Source organism: Saimiri boliviensis, chromosome 10 (assembly GCF_048565385.1).
Source record: "Saimiri boliviensis isolate mSaiBol1 chromosome 10, mSaiBol1.pri, whole genome shotgun sequence".
Lineage (NCBI taxonomy): Eukaryota > Metazoa > Chordata > Mammalia > Primates > Cebidae > Saimiri > Saimiri boliviensis.
The window spans coordinates 82,020,655-82,037,750 of NC_133458.1; the positions used below are offsets into that span (position 1 = coordinate 82,020,655).

At 35.4% G+C, this 17,096-nt stretch overlaps 1 protein-coding gene across 2 annotated transcripts in view; it reads right to left on the minus strand.

The window, feature by feature from the left end:
* Nucleotides 1-3,845: 3,845 nt before the first annotated feature.
* CRPPA (CDP-L-ribitol pyrophosphorylase A) overlaps nt 3,846-17,096 on the minus strand; it is a 653,179-nt gene continuing 639,928 nt past the window's right edge. Inside the window, exon 13 of one of the 2 annotated variants that reach the window (XR_012512151.1) lies at nt 3,846-8,390. The gene's annotated coding sequence lies outside the window, so the exon portion shown is untranslated. The remainder of the gene's footprint in view (nt 8,391-17,096) is intronic. The other variant, XR_012512148.1, reaches the window with a different exon arrangement.

The following is a 17,096-nucleotide window of genomic DNA, read 5'->3' on the forward strand; positions in this document are numbered from 1 at the left end:
CTCTCTCCCTTTCTCTCTCTGCCACCACAGCTCCTTACTACATCTCCTTCCTGTTCAAGTCCCCAGTTGAGCTTACCGGAGTTGTTTTCTATCAAATTCAAGTGTCAGCAAGAGAGAGTAAAATGCTCAATTTTGTTATTTGTGACCCAAACATCTGTGTTTTAATCAGCCTCCAGGTGATTCAGATACATGCTACAGTGTGAGAAACCTTGGGCCAGGGCAATTGTCCAGGGAGGAGGCTCCTGAGAGTTGTTGGCAGCCAACATTGACTGCAACAGCTGGGAGATGAGTGCACCATAGGACATTAAGGACATCAATGGCTTCCACTACAGGGTGCTAAGTGCCAGCTCCTCACTTTTTATATTCACTTAGAAAATTTTACGCTAGGACACAAAACCTCTGGGAGCAGAAGAGACAAGTGTCCTCTAATGTGTCCTAAAATTGATAATAACCTGACAATGTTATAGATCAAGTAGGAAAATGATCACTGTAGAAGCACAGAGCATCTTACAGTATCTGAAGCATATTATACTTTAAAATGGAAAACTGCAGACTACACTGGTCTGCGAACACAGAAGTCAGAGAAATTCAAGCACTTAGGCCTCATGGGCTAAGTGCTTGTTAGGCATGTGACCCAGTTGAAGCACTTCTATTGAATGTGTTTGCAGAACAAGATAGATGGACACTGTCAAGACCACAGGCTCTCTTAAGGGGAACTTCAGAGTTCTGGGATAGGAAGCTCTTCATTCATGGATGAGGAAATCCATTTACACACAAAACCTCAGCATAAGGCTCATCAACAGTTCTCTGACAAGAGAGAGAACATTTCCTGGAAGATTTGGGAAAACAAATATCTTAAAATTGTTTTAAGAAAACAGAAGATGTTTTGAGAAAATTAGTATTCTGACTTATAAAAGATAGAGGAAAATATTGCCTTAATTCTTTCTAAAAAACTGAATTGAGTATGTCACTTGATGTGAATTATAATTGAACACTCAAACTACGTTTTCTTGGACTTTCCTGTATAAACAATAGGACAAAATGTAATTCACTGGAGTCCAATCAGGAATCTCCACTAGGGACAAGTATGGTGGAAGGAATGGCCACATCACTGAACCTACTTGTATGTGCAGAATCATTCTATCCTTTTGTAGTGTAATCTGGCTCATGGGCCAAAGGAAAGAATTTTCTTTTCTTTTATTATTCACAAGTCCTCCAGTAGGGTTTGCTACCAGATTCTGGACTCTAATATAATAGTATCATAACTTGTTAAAAATAAGTTACTGATGTCTGTTGTAAAAAAATTAGCTCGGGCTGGGCGCGGTGGCTCAAGCCTGTAATCCCAGCACTTTGGGAGGCCGAGGCGGGTGGATCACGAGGTCAAGAGATCGAGACCGTCCTGGTCAACATGGTGAAACCCCGTCTCTACTAAAAATACAAAAAATTAGCTGGGCGTGGTGGCACGTGCCTGTAATCCCAGCTACTCAGGAGGCTGAGGCAGGAGAATTGCCTGAACCCAGGAGGCGGAGGTTGCGGTGAGCCGAGATGGCGCCATTGCACTACAGCCTGGGTAACAAGAGCGAAAACTCCGTCTCCAAAAAAAAAAAAAAAAAAAAAAAAAAAAAAAAAATTAGCTCATATATCATTCTAGAAAATCAGTACTATTAACCAAGTATAATTTAGTAAGTCCTATATATTATGATTGACATAATTTACAAATTTGTACTCTAATGACCACTAAATTAGCCTAATAATCAAACTCTTGAAAAAGTAATATAGAATTTTCTCTGATTAAACACGTATTACAGAAGGCATAAGCAAATTTTTGCCAAAGTATATTTCTTTGACACTCTGAGTTGCATATGACTTTCATAAATACTTTTATGCATTATATTGAGTTCAAAATCCATGACATATGTTTAACATTACATGTTGAAGAAATTCCAAGTTTACATTCAATAGTTAAAGTAAACAAATGCTTAGAAACACATAAAATTCTTATAAACTGTCACTACTTAACTGTCACCTGTCAATGTAAACATTTTAAAATTAACAGACATGTATTCACTGGCTGGAGTGATCACATGAAAACCATGCCCAGATAAAGTTTGGGAAAATGAAGTTTCATGCAGATAAAAGAAGATAAAAAAGAAGAAGATGATCCATTAAAAATTTGGAGAGATCACAGCTGACCCCCTTCCTGCTTTGTGGGCTGCCTGGGTGAAAAACCAGGGCCTTCCTGGAATCTGAAGAGGGAGAGGGGGTAAAATGGGTATTCTGCCTGGGGTGGTCATCCTACTGTAATCTAAGAGATCTGTGTGTCAGAACTGGCCAATATCTATGACATAGTCCATGAATACATTATGCTGGCATGCCCAGAATGTCATGATATAAGAGCCATTAATGTGTCTTGACTGTGGAGTATCATATCAGTCATCCTGGACTGCTAATTCATCCAGAAGGAGAAAGATGCTCAAACAGGTGTTTGGTAAGTGTATCAGCAATGCCTTTATTCCAGCATCCTTTCCTATCTCAGAGTGGTTCTGCCCTTGTAGCCAGAATGCTGCCAAAAGCAGACAGCTGCTAAGGTGAGATATTTTAATAGCTCATCTTAGAATTCAAACTCCTGTTAAGCAATATTCTTCTGTCTGGGCACATCTGAAATGTCTGCCACCCTCTTGTCCAGACTAGTAGGCAGGGAATGGATATATGGAATTAGCATACGCCCCAAGTAATCTGGATAATAAGAATCTCTTTATCCTCAAGCTCTCTTTCCCAAATGATCTATCTTCGGGGGCATGTGGATATTCTGTCCCCAGTAGTTACTCTTTGGTTCCTCTAGAATCTGAGTAAATCCAAGTCACAGCTTTACAAGTTATTGATTGAACAACCCTTTTAACCCCTCTGTGCCTTAGATAAATCATGTAAAGCAAGGAAAGTAATAGGATTTAACAGCAAAAAAACTTAAAAGCCCAGCTTTACTATTTTCTAGCTGAGCAACCATGGCGAACTTAATTTAACTCTTAAGTGGCTCAGTTTCTTTCTATGTAAAGTATGGATCCTAATAGTTCCTACTTCATAGATTTGATACAAAAATTAAATGAATTAATTAATACATGTAAGTAACACAGAACAAAGCTTGGCCCATTGTAGACACTATGTAAGTGTTTGCTATCATTACCAATACTACCATCATCATCATCATTATCATTGCATTTTTCATATTCAGCTGAAGAGTTTTTCATGCGATCAATGGATGTCTCTGTCTTTATTTTTCAATGTGATCATGTAAAAATTATACCCAGGTTAAACTCTTTTTTTTAATGTATGTAGTCTCACTATGTTGCCCAGGCTGGAGTACAATGGCTCAATATTGGCTCACTGTAACCTCCACCTCCTAGGTTCAAGCAATTCTCCTGCCTCGGCTTCCTGAGTACCTGTACCACCACACACAGCTAATTTTGTATTTTTAGTAGAGATGGGCTTTCACTATGTTGGCCAGGCTGGTCTTGAATTCCTGACTTCAAGTGATCTGCCCATCTCAACCTCCCAAAGTGCTGGGATTACAGGTCCAGGTTAAACTTACTTTTAAAACTTAAATAGATACAGAGATAAATAATAAAATATTTAACTAGTATTTAAATTATGTTTCAGTGGGCTATTTTTTTCTCTTAAAATGTTATATTTTTTAAAAAATGTATAAACATATTGTTAATAAAAGTATAATCTTAAAAATGATCATAGCTAACAATGAATAATAATGAACATCTGGAAAAGAGAAATATTGTTTAATCTATGATGGTTAAAACAATTGGTTGGCTTCTGTTAAAATAAATATCTAAAGAAAAAAATTAAATGTTTAGATATCAAATAAAAAAAGAAAATAAAGGGAGACACTTAACAAATTTCTGAATAAGGACAGATTTCAGAAGGTTAAAGTAACGGAATAACTCCTAACAACAATACTTAGGCAAGGTGAGACTATTAGGATAGTGGAGTGAGGAACTTGGTAAATCCTCTCTTCAACAAACACAACAAAATATCAGTAAAATCAACATTTTTGGAACTCCGGAAATTAACCAAAGACTTACAATACTCTGAAGAGCAATTATATTCCAGAAAAACTACTGAACTTTGTGATGTTTTAACTTGGCTTACTCCCATCCTCTTGTCCACAGAAATGCAGTTTAAAACCACAATAAGATACCATTCACGCTTACTAGAATGATTGTGATAATAATTAAAACAGGCAATAACAAATGTTGGTGAGGATGTGAAGAAACAGGCCTGGTGGGAATATAAACCAGTGCAGCCACTTTGGACAATAGTTTGACAATTTCTCAGAAAGTTAAACAAAAAATTACCTTTTGATTCAGCAATTCCACTTCTAAGCTCCTACCAAAGAGAACAGAGAACATATTTCCACACAAAGATGTATGTGTATAGTACCTTATTCATTATATCCCAAACCTGAAAAAAAAATTGCTCATCAACTAGATAGACAAAAATGGATGGAGAGACAAAATGTGGCATATTCATACAATAAAATAGTATACAGTAATAAAAACTATTGAAACATGCTATGTCATGGATGAACTTCAAACATGATGCCACATGAATCAAGCCAAACAAAAGATACTATATATTGCATGACCCAATTTATAAGAGATATTCACAAAAGGCAAATTGTTAGAGAGTGAAAGCAGACTAATAATTGTCTGAGCTGGGAATGGGAATGGGAATTAACTGTACATAAGGAGTGATTCTATTGGAAAGCTAAAAATCAGTTATGAAACTGATTTATGTGATGTTTATACCACTCATTAAAGTTACCAGTGATCATCAAATTGTGTCTTTGAAAGGGTGAATTTGATGACATGTAAAATATACCTCAATAAAGTTAACAACAACAAAAAAATGTTTTAACCTAATTTCCTGTGCCATAAACCAGTGGATATTTTGCTGGGTGCATTCTGGGACCAATGGACTACAGTCCTGGTTATGCAGACACAGGAATTTAGTTGCCAATAATGTGCTGTGCCTGGCATGGACAGAGGAAAGAATTTATAAATCACTGTCTGGGGGAGTCTTTGAATAAAAAGTCCATTTAAAACGGCCTTTCTTTAAAAACAGAGTTCTGGGTGTAAAGTCAAATTACTGGATGAGAGAGAGCCAAATATGTGTAAGAAGATTTAAAGCCAAATTTAGGAGGCGGAACAGGGACAAATTCTTAAAATAGCAGAGAGATAGCTGAGCGGCCTTGGACAGCTCCACATGCTCTTCTGAAGAGCATGATGTTGACTGCCACGCATAGTTCTCCTCTTAGATCTTAAGTAAGAATGTAAATGTTCAAGGACCAATAACTAAGTGAAAAACAAAGTAGAGCTTCATTATTCTAGACAAAAAAAAATACCGGATTATAAAAGTTTTGTTTCTTTTATTGAATCCTCCATATTTTATCTTTCTCCTTCAACAGAGGGTAGGATATTCGCTGTACAGTTCACAACTACTCATTAATAATTATCAGGCAAGTATTATGTGTCAAGTACTTGCACTTGGGATATAACAGTAACAAAACAGACCATAATTTCTCCCTCATTGAGCTTGCATCCTCACAGGCAGAGAGTAACAAGTACATACATTTAGATATAGATATCAAGTTAAATCATATAGAGATGCTACAAAAAAAAACTAAATAGGAAAGGTGCATGAGCAGGAATACAGGAAAGAAGTTGTGATTTTAACTAAGGTGGTCAAGGAAATCTCAAAGAGAAGGTGGGCCACTCTGGGAAGGGTCACCCTCTTGGGTGAGGCAATCCCTGCAGTGGTTGGCAGCTGGGCTCACCAAGAGCACTCCCAGTAACAAGGCAATGTCTTTCATTAAAGAGAAATCCAAGTCCACCATGTGCTCCAATATTCTCAAACAATGAAATGAGCAGAATGAGTTATTTATCTGTGATGTACTTATTGATCTTCATGTATAGGTGGTTAGACCCCATGATAGCCAACCCAGATGAGGGAGTAACAGGAGTATAATATCTGACTGGTAAATTATTAGGTGTAGAAGATAGTATACAAACCCAAAAAATACAACAAGAAAGTAGTAGAAGAAATCATTAAAATGTAGATGGATTGCAACACGGGCATTTGCCATGTCTCTAATTCTTAGGACTCAAAATATAGATAATATTATTGGTATACTGTCTCTTTTTACTTTCAAGTACTTCAGGGTGCAAGTGAAAAACTGCAGTCCTATGTATATTTTTAAAGTTCTATTTACTTCAAATCATTGCCAAAGTCTAGTTATTTAGCATTTATTCACATTCTAATTAATGCAAGACAATTTAAGCTAAATCACTAGTTATGACAAAGACTTTTCAAGGGTGTAAATCTTCAGAGATAATAATAGCTCACATTTATTGAGCAATTTCTACATGTCAGGGATTATGTGGAACACTAAATAATTTATCTCTAATAAATCCTTATAACAACTCTACCAAAAATACTCTAGAATTCATTATCCTTATTAACATATGAGGAACCTGAGGGTAAGGGAACCTAAATGACCTGTCTCAGTTTACACAGCTACTAGATTGCACATCTAGAATCCAGTCTCAGCCATGGAATTAGATGTAAAACTCTTAAGAGTTTCATTGCAAAGAATCCTGCCTGATGGCAATAGGAGATACACTCCTGATAAAGACTGATTAGCAGAGATGACAGTCGTATGTCAATGTCCCTCAGATCATCAACAATCTGGCCTTAAGCCCCAACTGCAGCTCTTTACCTCAGATCTTGAATGGGACAGTCATCCACAATAAGATCATCCACTTTGGTGATGGGAATTTAGAGAGGTAGGAAACTAAAGGCTTGACCAATAACACAAGAGTTGATACTAAGTTGATGAAAGCTATCAAAGCAATTCAGTTGCATATAATTTCACAGTAAAAAAAAAATATGATCTTTAAAACATGCTATGAGATACGGTTAATTCTCTGAAGATATATACAAAAATCAGTCCAGCATTGGAGGAATGGAATGCAATGTTTAACAAAAGTAAATTGCTGAAAAGTTGCCATTACAAAGAAATTCTGAAGTGTGCAATTGCTTTAGCTGAAGCAGATGGATTTAATCATGCCATGTTCGAGAATGTTTTTCACCTCCCCTTGAAATAATTAGCCACAAGACTATAAGTACATTTTTCATGTCAAATGGACAATGGCTTCAAAGAAATTGGAGGGCAGAACTTTAGGGAGAGAGTGAGAAAAGAAGATTGAGTGGATGTACAAAAGACAAAATATCAACGTTTTTTGTGTAATCACCGAACATGTGTCAGCAAGGCTGAGGTCACTTTTTAACTGAGAACAATACAACTAAATAAGAGAAGCAAAGAAGTAGAGCTCATCTTGCCGATCAACTCAAAATCTTGTAGAATTTTGGGGCAACATGGAAAGTTAGTTAAAACTAAATGTAAACAATGAGTTAAAGTAATGAAACTGCTAGAAAACAAATATTAAATATGATGCCTGAAAATGAAGGGCAAAAAATCTAATTCAAACCCTACTCAAATCAAACTTGATGACATGTCTTTTGGTCTGAATTGTATACTTGGTCTCATAGTGGCAAGGTTAGGTGTGTCAGGAGAACATTTATGTTATGGAAGACCTAGTAGAAGCTCTTGTATTCAAGGCTACCAGCCTGATACTACTTTAGTTAATCAAAATGTTCATTATATGACTTCTGCCATGGTCATTTGAATCCAAATCTTTAGTAAGGAATGGTTAGTGAGTTTTACCAGATTCGGTTTGGTTGTTCTCAAATTTTAATGGCATAAGCAGAAAAATGGACATATTTCTGAGTTTGCCATGCTAGAACTACTTACTCTCAAAACTTGTGCAAGGTATCACCAACCAGAAATCATCATAATCATCATAATTTTCTGGTCAAAGCACTTTTTATGTAGTAACCCTTGTAACTGTAATAATCATACCATTTGAGGTAGGTCCGATGATTATATCCTCATTTTACTAATGAGCAAGCAGAGGTGCAGAGAGGTTATGTGACTTCACTACATCACAGACTAGTACATAGCAGAGTTGAGATAGAAGCCTAGTTTATCCCACCTTTAGAGTCAGGGCACTTAACCACAGTGATATACTGTTGTGACAGCTACGTGGAAAGCACTTTGCTCGAATACGTGCATACTCTCCCTCCTGGATCTAACCACAGATTTCTTATCCACTATTGCTGACAATTCTGTGCAGTATCTCTTTTTGCTTCTTCTCTAGGGTAATCCAAGTCAACATTTATGAGAATGCCATAACTTACATGTAGCCTCAATGGAATCACGTTTCTTTTCTTCAGTATTACAGGACAGGATCTTGGGAGACCTAAACATAAAGTCAATGGAAATTTACCCCATTAAAAATACAGCATCTTATATATCATAAAATGAAAATGCTCAAAGGGGCTATATCTAAGTTCTATTCATATAAATTGAAAGTAATGATTGAAAAACGTTTTGTAAAAACTCACAAAAAATGTTCTAAGCAGTTTTGGAATGAGTAATTGATGTTTGTGGTACCCAGGGACAAATTAGTCATTCAGAATTTCAGAATGGAAGAAAAGCCCCATGGGTGTTTCTCCAAATATTATTTTTCTCCTTTTTTTCCTATTGTCCCTGCTTTTTGTAATGACCTGTCTGCATTTTTGGATAGCACCATCCTTTCACCACATAGCTGAGACCACTTGAGAAACACCCGAATGTTCTTCATTTCCCTCGGTATCTAGACCCAATTCTGAACCTGGTCAGCAATGATACAAGGAGTTGGAAATCAGAGAAGTTAACTCAGTTGTGCTGTGATGGAGGGTTTCTCTCTTTTTGGTGTATAGCAACAATACTCCAGATGCCCTTTAATCTTAGTCTGACTTTACAAGCTTATCTACTGCTGTAGCCATCTTCTAGGAAAACCATATGTCTTCCCGTGCTTGCCCCAAAACAAAAACCAACCAGGCTTCTACCTTTTGAATTTGAGTCTTGTAATGTAAAAATTTAAACTCCTGCCTATGCCAAACATTGAGGAGCCCTAGAGAAACTGTGTTTCTAAACTCCATTTTGAGAACTTTTTTGCATTTTGCCTTCTTGGCAGAATATCTTGGTGTTTACTATTACTGTAACCACTACTTGCTTCCTATTGTCATTTTTTTTTTTAAACCTATAACCTACTGGGCGCGGTGGCTCACACCTGTAATCCCAACACTTTGAAAGGCCAAGGCGGGTGGATCACGAGCACAGGAGACTGAGACCAACCTGGCTAACACGGTGAAACCCTGTCTCTATCAAATTACAAAAAAATTACCAGGCATGGTGAAATGCGCCTGCAGTCCCAGCTACTTGGGAGGCTGGGGCAGGAAAATCGCTTAAACTCGGAAGGCGGAGGTTGCAGTGAGCGAGATCGCGCCACTGCACTCCAGTCTGGGCGAAAGAGCGAGACTCTATCAAAACAAGAAACAAACAAAAGCAAACAAACACAAACACACACACACACACACACACACACACACACACACACACACAAACACCCCACAAACTTGTTGTATTGGAGTTCTTCTCTTCCATAATGTGGTAGATGCCACCCTCCCCAACCATCCTGTCATGTCCCCTACTCTAAGGTAGGGCAGCTATTTATTTTTCTCATGGCCTTCATGTTCCTTGACAGCAAAATTAGAATTAGCAAATCTATTTTCAGTTAAACCAGACATTAAGTTCCAAAGGGGCAAGAAGATTTTTTCTCTTCCTTTCTTTCTTTTCTTTCTTTTTCCTTTCGTCCTTCCTGCCTTCTATCCTTTTTCTTTCTTTTTTTCTCTTTCTTTCCTTCTCTCTCTTTCTTTCTATCTTATCATTTGTTAAATTCTTATTGTACAGCACATTGGCAAATTATTGGCATGTAGTTAGTGGACTCTAAAAAATATGTGTTGAATAAAGAAAGGAAGAAAATGAAGAGGGAAGAAAGAAAGAATAACTCAGGAGCTTTAAAAACTAGAAATCAATCAAAAAGTAGTAATGAAAGATAAAGTCCTCATACAATTCCTGGTTTCTGGAATTGTATGAGGACTTTATGTTTCATGAATTTTTAAAAAAAATACTACATTTTGGCAGGCAACGTAATCTGTTAGTTATGACATTTAGGTCAATGGTCACTGACAATGTAATAATAGTTAGGATTTAAATATTTTGGTGCTATTAATTTTATTTAGAAACTAACAGTAACATTTAGATCTCTGATACTAAGAATAATAAATGCTGCATGGTGAGCAGGAAGAATATGAAGTCATACATTTTTGTGTTCCAACTCAGCTTAAGCTCTTGCTAGTTGTGTGAACATGGCTAACTAAATTAAGCTCTGGATAATTTATTTTCCTCATTAGAAAAGGGGACCAGTATTTTTTACGTAGGTTTGGAAATATTACCAATATTTGCCTCTAGGGACAAAGTAGAATATTTTGTTTAAGTGTTAGAGGGAAAAAAAGGAATAATATTATAAAGAAAATTTAGTCACTTAAAGATATATTATTAACACTTTTAAACTAATAAAAGGTTATAAAAGCTTGTATAACACCATTTTCACATGTTAATTTATAAGTGAAAAAAAGTAGGTTTTCCCAAAAACAGCTACCAATAATTATTTCTGTGTTATAGGTTTATCATATTTTCTTTGTCAAACATTTCTGTTTATCAATATGTATTATACTCACAAATTGAAAACAAACAGACCTAAGGAGAAGGGGAATTTAATATGTGTCAAATCAATGTTTTTAGCACATTGGTTTTCCTGAATAGGAATAACTGACAGATAAAAACTTGCCTAAAATAGTATATTTGTTTTAGTGTTATTTTAAAATCAATTAGTAGCATTTTAAATGAAGTGTGACAAAAGTTAGTTTTTACTATCTGTATTTTCTAATTCTGGATTTTCAACTCATCAGTAATATTGATAAGGAAACACATAATTTTTTTTTTTTGTTAAGAGAAAATATACTACCTTACTAAGTAGAGAGATATAACAAACAAACTTTGAGAATAATTTTGGTTGCTTTGAAGAGCTAGTTTTTTATTAGAATAATGGTTCATAAAGAGAAACATGGATGCAATGTAACTTACACTTTCATGGTTCAAGATCTCCCTAAAATATCGTGTAATTTGGCCCACCAGTTGCACTGGTCTATTTCACTTATACTTATGGCAAGGGAGGTAATGAAATGGGATATTACCTAAACTAAGTAATTTTATTGGAAATACTACAGTTCAATTGTTGTTGCTGAATCTTTCCAGGACGAGTCAAAATACACCTTAACTTACAAATATCGAAAGTTCTGACCTTTTGATTTTTCATAAATTTTTCTTTACTGACATGAGTTATTCTTCCCACCCTTTTCCAGTTAGTAATTTGGATTCTTTCCTGAAGAGGATTTTTCCATGCACACCACATAAAGCTATCCATCAACTTCTTCCCATGCTTAAGTTTTTATTCATCTTAACCAACACCAATTTTTGTTGGCAAAAAATCAGAAAGTTAGGGAAACTACAAATGGAAAAGATACGACATGTCAACCAGTATAACATCATCCAAACAAGATTACTTCCTAAAATTTACTTAGTTTTTTTTATTATACCTGACATCACCATAATAGCATCATTATTCTTTAATCGTAGACTGAGAATATTTGCCTTGCTTAATGCTGAATATAATATTCATTTTTATGTTTTCATCCTTCCCAGAGTTGGAGGGAAAAATGAAGAAAAATATTTTGGCTGCATAATTCTCCTCCCATCCCTGCCTATGCCAAGTCTTTTCTTTTTAGTTCTGAAATATTAACTCTTAGTGCAAAGAGCATTACTAAGCTAAAAGGGATTTTCCTCAACAAGGAAGAAAAAGGAACAAAATATTGTCATTTACTGGAAAGGGGAGAAAGGAAAGTTACCCCAACTATGTACTTCTTCTCTGCTTAAAAATGGCCAGTACTATGATCCTCCTTATTATCCTTTCCCTCCCTACAAACTTCCTTGTCAATGACTATCACTTCTCATGTAATTATTTAGCAAATATACAAGCAGTTCATAGTACATGAATAAGCAGTGTAGTATATGAACAAACAGTTCATAGTATATAGTACATTGTTTTAAGTGCAGGGTTTACAAAATTAAAATTCTGTAATATCAATCCTCCAGTTGATGCAGACAGAAATAAACAGGTACTACATAAAAAATATTTTAAGGAACAATCCACATGGTACAGTGGACATATGAAAAGGCATTATCAGCCGGGCCTGGTGGCTTACGCCTGTAATCCCAGCACTTTGGTAGGCCAAGGCAAGTGGATCACCTGAGGTCAGCAGTTTTGAGACCAAGCTGGTCAACATAGTGAAACCCCTGTCTCTACTAAAAATAAAAATTAGCTGGATGTGGTGGCGCCTGCCTGTAATCCCAGCTGCTCCAGAGACTGAGGCAGGAGAATCACTTCGAACAGGAAGCAGAGGTTGCAGTAAGCCGAGATTACACCACTGCACTCCAGCCTGGGAGACAGAGCAAGACTCTGTCTCAAGAAAAAGAAAAAGAAAAGAAGAAAAGAAAAGGCATTATCTCTTTGAGAGTATAAAAAGGCTGCAGTAAAAGAGGACTTGAGGTTTGGCATGAATTATGACTTGAAAAAATGACTAGAAGGAACTCATCAGTGGAGTTGCCAAACAAGTGAACACAGTATGCAAAACTAGATGGTGTGAGTGAGTGTGTCATGCTTGGCAAGCAGTGCTAAGTCATCAAACAAATATCGTAAGATCTTTGATTCATATTCAGAAAAATTTAATCTGAAACTATGGAGGGTTAAAATAATGAATGCAACCTCAGTAAAGTTTACATTTCTGAAAGTTTATTCATCTTATTGTTTCAGATCTTCAGCAAAGATAGAATTTAAAATTTTTAATTAACTCTCAATGATTGGTGACCATGTATAATAGAAAAAAGAAAGGCAAGAGAAGCACTTCTGAAATGGTGAGGACAGTACCTCTAAAAATTCTTCGTTTTTACAAAAAGAATTACCACAAAGATAATCAAAATAAACACTTAAAGAATTCTGGAAATTAACCAAAGGGTTACACCACCACCATGAGGGGAATTTATTTAAAAAAATGGCTGAATCTCATTACGAATAAAGAACTCTGACCATTTAGCCTATTCTCATCCCCTTTCTCCAACTCTGTGGTAGTCTTAAAAACCAGTACTCTTGTAACCATGGTAGCTGTGAAAACCAGGAACCTACCAGTCAATGTAGATAACAGAATTGGTTTGAAGCACCCCAAATAACCTGTACCACCAAAAATTGCCACTATTTAACTAGTCTAGCAGCTTCCCAGAAAAGCTTTGATCTCAGGGTTTGTGTTTACTTGACATCACTAAAAGACTGCTGTATGTGAACAGTTTTGTTACGAAGTTGTCTGTTGGAAACAATCAGTGACAAATGTTTACTGTTGTACTGGTCTGAGCTGGTCGTACTAGTGGGGTTAACAAAGGCTGATGAAAATACTTGTAAGAAATTTGGAATGAAATGTCCATGAGGGTTTTGAAAAGCTCCAGCATATTCCTGGGAATCTAGAAGGCCATGTCCATGTGCAGGGCTATGTGCATGCCCAAAAAATACCTTAGAGGTATTATTCTCTCACTTCTTATTTTGAGGCTTTGCAAATCAGGAAATAAAGATTTGGGCAGAGTTATAAAATGTCTGTTAAGGGCCGGGCGTGGTGGTTCATGCCTGTAATCCCAGCACTTTGGGAGGCCGAGGCAGGTGGATCATGAGGTCAAGAGATCGAGACCATCCTGGTCAACATGGTGAAACCCTGTCTCTACTAAAAATACAAAAAATTAGCTGGGCATGGTGGCGCATGCCTGTAATCCCAGCTACTCAGGAGGTTGAGGCAGGAGAATTGCCTGAACCCAGGAGGCGGAGGTTGCGGTGAGCCAAGATCGTGCCATTGCACTCCAGCCTGGGTAACAAGAGCGAAACTCCATCTCAAAAAAAAAGTCTGTCAAGACATTAGGAGCATGTCTTCACACACACACACACACACATACACACACACACACACACACATACACACCATTGGCAAAGGCTGAGAGATTCATTTGTTTGATGAATTTAATGAAATCCCTGTCCAACCATGAGCTGACAACTGAACTAACTGAGCAGAGACTTCGGTGGCCACATATGACAAAGAATACAGGCTTTACAGAATTAGTTCAGGAAAGACAATGAATAAACAAATAGCAACAACAACAAACCTGGGACAGGGTTACGGGCTGATTTTAAGAGCTGTCACATAAACAATCTACAATATTTAATTAATAACAAAAAAGAAAATGTGACATGCAAAAAAGCAGGAAATTGTGGTCTATATATAGGGGGAAATAAAAGCAGCCTATAGAAAGTGTCCCTGAGGAAACTATTAACATGAGACTTACTCAGCAAGAACTTTAAAGAAGCTATTATGAATATGCTTAAACAAGTAAACAATTTGTGTTTAAAGAACTAAAAGAAAATGTGAAAATGATAAATTGTCAACAAGAGAATATCAACAAAGATGAATTTATTTTAAAAAAATTAAGAAAAATTATGCCATTAAAAAGTATAACAAATGCATTGGAAAATTCACTAGAGCTCAAAAGAAAATTTAAATGTACAGAAGAATCAGAAAGCTTAGAGAATGTCAGTTGAAATTATGCAGTGTGAAGAACATACAGAAAAAAAGGGAAGAAAATGAACAGAGCCGCCGTATCCTGTGGGACATCATCAAGCAAAGGAATGTACTCATTGTATTCATTTTCTGTTGCTGCTATGATAAATTATGTCAAAGTTAGTGACTTAAAACCACACAAATTTATTATCTTACAGTTGTAGGGGTCAGAAGTCTCACTGGGCTAAAGCCAAGGTGTCTATTGGATAGTATTCCTTGTGCAGACTTTAGGGTAGAATCTGTTTTTTGTCTTTTCCAGATTTTAGAGTCTGCCTGAGATCTCTGGCTAGTGAGTAAACATAAGCTTGACCTCTGCTCTGTCATAACATCTCTGACTCTGACCCTTCTGTTTCCCTTTGACACTTTCAAAGACTCTTGTGATTATATGGTACACACATAAATAATTCAGAATAACCACCACATTTTAAGACTCTTAATCTTATTTGTAGAGTACCTTGTGCCATGTTCATTAACATATACACAAACTTTGGGGATTAGAACCGATAGTTTTTTGAGGAGTCATTATTCTGTCTACTTCATATATAATGAGAATTTCTAAAAGAGTGCAGAGAGAGTAAAGGGCAGAAAGGGAATTTGAAAAAATTGTGGTTGTATGCTTCCCAAGTTTAAAGAAAAACATTAATATGAAATTCAAGATTTTAATAAACTCGAAGGAACATGTATAATTTGACACATGGTAGTCAAAAGAGAGACTTTCAAAAGCCACCAAAGAAAAAAAAGTGACTCATAAGAAAACTTCAGTAAGTTTAATGGCTGGCCTTTTATCAGAAACCATGAAGACTAAAGGCAGTGAAATGACTTCTTCAAGGTGCTAAAGAAAAAAACACTGTTAACCAAGAATGATTTATGTACCAAAAGGATCCCTCAAGAACAGATAAAAAATTAACACATTCTCAAATACCAAAAAGAAGAGACTGCATCATTAGTAGAGTTGCCCTACAAAAACTACTAAAGAGAGTTTGTGAAGTTGAAATAAAAGGAACTAGACAATAATGTGCTTCAACATGAATACATTAAAGCACTAGTAAATTTTACTATGCTTCTTTTGTAAATATTTTCTTCTATTTGATATAAAAGATAAGGGCATAAATTAATAATTATAAAACTATGTTGATAAGTTTATAATATATAAAGATGTAACTTGTAAGACAATTGTAGCACAAAGATGGGAAAAAGTAGAGTGATACTGGAACAAAGCTATTATATAATATTAAAATTAAATTAATTTGAATTATATAATTTAAGATGCTAATTTTTATCCCTAGGGCAGGCACTCAGGGAATAAGTCCAAAAATAGTAAAAACAACAAAAAAATAAGAATTTTAAAATTATATATTAGAAAATATCTCAACACAAAAGAAAGCTATAGAGAAACAGAGGAACAAGAACAAAAACATAACACCACATAAGACATACAGAAAAGAAATAACAAAATGACAGATGTAAATTTAATTCATCACTAATTATATTAAATATAAATAGACTAAGCTCTCCATAGAAAAACAAACATTTGTAGAATGGACTTTTTAAAAATACGTATTGGCTACAAAAGACACACAGTATATTGAAAAATCAAAAATAGACTGAAAATAAAGTGAAAAAACATATACCACATAAACAGTAAACACAAAAGAACTGTAGAGTTATTTTAAAATCAGACAAAATATTATTTAAAAAGAAATTGTAACTACAGACATACCAAAGTATTGTATACTGATGAAAGTCAATTCATCAGGCTAAAATAATTACAAACATATTTCCTTTTAAGTAAAAGACCCTAAGTATATGAAACAAAAACTGACAATATTAAAGGAAGAGATAAACAATTCAACAATAATAAATAAATATAGCAATACCATTTTAAAAAGGGATAGAATTAATAGGCAGAGAGAGCATCCAAAAAGAAAAAGAAGACTTGAAAATGCATACCAACATAAAATAAAATAATAAAATAAAATAAAATTCATCTTGATTGGAATGGAAGAAATAAAACTACCTCTATTTGGAAATCTCATGATCTTGAATGTTAAAACTCATAAGAAGTTCTCTGTCCTCCCTAAAAAAACTTTTGGACCTTATGAATAAGTTCAACAAGTTTGCAGGATATAAGAACAATATAGAAAGAATCAATTGATTTCCTATATACTACCAAAGGACACCCAAAAATGAAATTAAGAAAACAATTTCATTTACATTTAGTATCAAAATAATAATACTTGATAATTGTCTGAGTCAGTTTGGTGTTACTATAACAGAACAATGAAGCTGCATACTTCATTTAAAAAAGAGTT